Raw genomic sequence first — 5,000 nt, 5'->3', positions numbered from 1 at the left:
TACCAAAAATTTTTGATTTTTTGTATCCCCCAACACCCAGTTCCTTCAAAATTTTAGAGCACCCTCAAAATTGTTTAGAATAATTTAAAAAAGGTGGGGGAGACGGGAAGAAACCCTGTCGCACCCCCTTTTTAAATTTGGGAACCATTCTGAACCCCAAAGTGGTTTTTACGCGGCTTTTTTGTTGGTCATACAGGTTTTATTGTTGGAGGAGGGTTTTTTTGGAAATTTCATATCGTTCAGTTTTTCCAGAGGATACGGGGAATCAACGTATCAAAAGCTTTCACATAACCCTTTAAACACAGGTATAGGCCCTTTGGGATGTTCTCTTTTTTTTTCTCTAGGATCTTTTTTTAAATTTAGAATCGGTTTCTGGTACCCCCCCCCCTTTTTCCAGGGCAAAAACCTGCTTGTTCGTCTGAAATTTTCCTCTTTTAAAATTCAACTTCATTTTTCAGCAATAATCTTAAAAAAAATTTTTCCCTGCTGTGACTTTTTAAAGGGCAATTGCCCTTTTATTTTTTGCTTTTAGAGTGCGCCCCCTTTTTTTAGGTATGGGGGGAAAGACTGTTTTTACCCAGTTTTTCGGTCTTTTTTTTTTTCTTTCCCCTTTCTTGTCGATTTTGGTGGGAAGAAGTTTTAAACATTTTCCCCAGCTTTCTTAATTAGTTCTGCTGTTTTTTTTCATCTTTTCCCCGGGGCTCTTGTTATTTTTACTTTTTTTTAGGGCTTTTATAACTTCGTCTAGCAGTGGCGGTGGTTCATCTTCGTTGTCTTTTATCTAATATGTTTTTTTTTAGATCTTTTTCTTTTTTTTAGGTTGAACAATAGGGGTTCCATCATCTTTTCTTCTTTTTCCCCACCTAAACAAGTCCATTTTTCAGTTTGGGGGGTGTGTCATTGTATTTTAAATTTTTGTGTGAAAGTTTTGTACTCCCTTGGGAGAGTTTTTTTATTTTTTTATTTTAGAACAGTTTTTAAAATTTTCTGGCAAGGGCATTTAAAATTTTTTTTCCTTTTCTTTTCGCAATAAACTTTGAATTTTTGGGAATTTTTTTTTTTTGTAAATTACTTTTCAACTGGATTATTGATACCCTTTGATTTTTGGATCTTTTTGGGTTTTAATTTCACTTAGGGTTTTTTCAGTATCCCGGGGGAAATTTTTCTTTTTTTTTGGCGAAGTTTCTTAAGCAGTGTCACAGTTTTTTCCCTTTTTTCCCCCAAATCATTTTTTGGTTTTTTTCATCTTTACATTGATTTTAGTATTTCAAATTTTTTTTGACAAATGTAATTCCCGGGAAATTTTTATTTAAAAGGGGTTTTTTAGTCGAGCTTTAGAGGTGGGGTTTTGGGCGCTCCAAACTTTTTTAGTTTATTTTAAAGTCGATGTTAGTAGTTGGGGGGTAAATTGGGTTTCAGTCGGCACCAAATCTTGTTTTTGGCATTTTTTTTGCAACTTTTTTCCCTTTTTGGTCCAGCAAAAATGTAGTCAAATTTTGGGTTTCCCTGTTCTTTTTTTGGTGAAATCCACAGTACAATTCCTTGGGGGGGTTGGAACAAAGTATTGGGGTTTTAAAAAAATTATTTATACTACGAATTCAAAAAAACTTTAACCCCTTTTATTTATTTCCCCCAAGGCCCAATTTGCCCAGGTGTCATTTTTTTTGGGTCATTTTTTCCCACTTTGGCGTTGAGGTCTCCCCTGATTTTTTTTACAAACTCTGTTTGGGGGTTTTGTCTAAAGTATCCTTTGGGGAGGGGTTATACAAATTTTCCATTTTTTCTCACTTGCAATATTGTTTGGGGCGTAGCATTGTATAATTACTAATATTATGAGGTTTTGCGGGAAATTTTGACTTTTTAAAAAAGCGATCTTTTTTGGGTTTTAACCCCCTTAGTGCATTTTTCATTTTTTTTCCCTAAATCATAGCAACCCGTGACCCATAATTTCCCTTTTTCTTTTCCCCGAAAAAAGAATGTCTTTTTTCTTTGTTTTGAAATTTTCCTTATTTTCCCAAAGGGCTCACTTTTTTAGTATTTTTAAAGTTGTATCTATCCATTTCGTTTTCAGACGTATGTTTAATTTTTCCCATCTCTTTATTTTCCTTTTGTTCCCTTTTTGATTTTTTAATGTGTTTTTTTAATTTTGGGCATGTTTTTTTTATCTTATTTGGGCTTCCAGATTTCGTGTTTAAAAATTTCCAAACCTGGGCCCATGACTAACGCGCCCTTTATAAACACGCGACGGGGGAAGTGGGATGAAAATTTCATTTTTGGGAATTTTAAACATTGGTGTTTGAAGTTTGGGCCGGAGAAAAAAAAGTTGAGTGGAATCCCCAGGGCTCCTTCTCAACTCGCAGTCCCAACTGACTAGGAGGAAATACTCTGCCCCTTTAAAAAAGTTACACTGTAAACCCCCAGAAAATAAATTTTTTGGGGAAAACCCGTAATCATTTGAACGAAGGTGTTTTCACCAAATCCACGCCCTGCTGCGCCGTTTTTTACCGCAACCCTGGTATAGGGAGCAATAGGGTGCTTTGTCTTTCCCCCCCGGACAGATCTATTCTTTCTATCTATCTGTTATCTATCAACTATCTACTTCTTCTATCTATTATCTATTACTTCTATCTATCTATATATATATAAATAATAATATATAATACTTAATACATGTATATTTTTCATAAAACATATACATATATACAATACATTATGTAAAACATACACACAAACAACATATATTGGGGTATTTACATAATATATTTTATTAATTTTATAATATAATATTATATATATATTTTAATATATATGTAGATATATCATGTATAAATTCAAAATAAACATTTTAAACATTTATATTATTATTATATATATATATTTTATATAAATTATATTATAATATATATATTAATAATATAAAATATTGCATATATATGTTTCGTGTGTGGTGGTTTTGTGTGTGTATGTGTGGTGGGTTTTTGTGGTTGTGGTGGGGTGTGGTTTTTGTGTGTGTTTGTGTGTGGGGTGTGTGTGTGTGTGGTGTATTACCACTGAAGGAAAAGGTTAAATTTTTCACAGAGGTTAATTCTGCAAAATAGCTCAGCACTCTCGCCGTTTGTCGTTTACCGGCCCACCCCTGGTTTTTTCGGGGGTCCGGGGCGGGGCCCAAAAATCGTGATTTAGCCCCTTTCTTAGTATTTAAAACCCCCCAAAAACATTTCACTAGGGGTTCGGGGGGTGGTTTAAAAGGGGTTTTTTGGAAAAGTTTTTGGAGAAGGAATCCGGGACTCATCAGAAAACCGTAGAGGGGGGGCTGACGCTGATCAGAGAACGGTTTCCCCAGTAAATATTTAGGGTTTTATTGTTATGCGTCTTTCGTCTGTCGAATCCGGGGGTCTATGAAAGGGCAAGGGGGTTTTTTTTTGAAAGCAAAGGGCCACCCCATGAAGCCTTTAGGTTGGGTAGACCCCCCCCGGAAGAAAAGTTTATTTTTTTTCCCTGTATTTTATTAGTGTTTTTTTGGGGTTAAGTCAAGCCAAAATCTTTATCCAACCACTGTTTTTTTAGTTTGGGTTTGTGTACCGGGTATAATTTTGAACCTGGCAAAGTGTGCACACATTCTAGCATACAATGTTTAAATTTTCGAAAAAAGGTTTTTTCTTGACCAGGAGAAAAAAGGTGACCGGTGACTTTTTTACCCACATTTTCTACGGCCTATCCCTTCACTTGTCCATCCCTAAATAGGGTTGCTCGGATGCATCACATCCTACCGAAGGACCCTTATCCGATCGTTTGGAGTCCAGAGTTGATGGTGTCAAGCCCTCGGCGCGAACTCCTAGGCTGGGTATAGTGGTGACAGCTTGCCCTAGGACTCTCACCATCCTCTCCTCCATCCATCAATGGACAGAAGGCAGAAAGGATCCGATGACCTGTCCAAGTTGGAAGACCGCATTCGTTGACCGAATCCGCGTGCGATACAAGATCTGGAGCGACCTAATCGAAACAAAGGGTTCATCTGCCCTCTATTGAGACCATTGCCTGTCTCCTATTTAACCCTTAGGTAGCTGGGTCGTTCGTGTGTGCCACCGTTGGCCAAGAAATAGAATCAGCTCTTCTGCCGACAGCACACAATCCATCTCGCAGATCCAAAGCTAGGCTAAACTAAATGTACTATTGATCCAAGCTATTGACCAAACGTGCATATATATATATATATATATATATATATATATATATATATATATATATATATTGTGTGTGTGTGTGTGTGTTGTGTGTGTGTGTGTGTGTGTGTGTGTGTGTGTGTGTGTGTGTTGTGTGTGTGTGTGTGTGTTTGTGTGTGTGTGTGTGTGTGTGTGTGTGTGTGTGTGTGTATACATACATACATATATATACACACCACATATGTATAAACACATATACATACATACATACATACATACACACACATATATATATTTATATATATACTTGAGAATTTCAGTTATAGACTTGCTACGAGGGAAGCGTAATCTTATAATGAAGATGATAACCAAGGATGCGATGAACATTTTTACAGAGCAAACGTTTCAAAGACGGCCGTCTTCATCTTCAGTGCTATAAAGAACGAACAAATAATTGCATTAGAACCGGACAAGGCAGAAAAAGTTCAAGCTTATAATAAATTTCCAAAGTAGCGAAACAAAGAGAGCAACAAACGAAATAACAAGGTAAGTATGTACAAAAGAAAAGATAAGCAAAACACACCATAAAGAGTGAAAAGGTGGTTACGGTCACAGGACTACACCCTAAACAGCTGTGGTGTGATTAGTAGCTTTGGTGTCATCTTGTGAATAAACAAAGATTCAAAGATTAGGAGGTCGAGTCTGTTGGAAGGTGTAGACGAATTTTGAATCGTTGTGAGTGTAGGAGTGGTTTTCCATGTGTGAATGTTTTGGGAATGGCGACTTTCTCAGAGGTAGGCCTGTTCCCCATCGTTCAAAAATTTTGTGTTTCCTTTT

The sequence above is a fragment of the Penaeus monodon genome, chromosome 18, assembly GCF_015228065.2.
Source record: "Penaeus monodon isolate SGIC_2016 chromosome 18, NSTDA_Pmon_1, whole genome shotgun sequence".
Classification (NCBI taxonomy): Eukaryota; Metazoa; Arthropoda; class Malacostraca; order Decapoda; family Penaeidae; genus Penaeus; species Penaeus monodon.
This window is presented reverse-complemented; position numbering follows the sequence as displayed.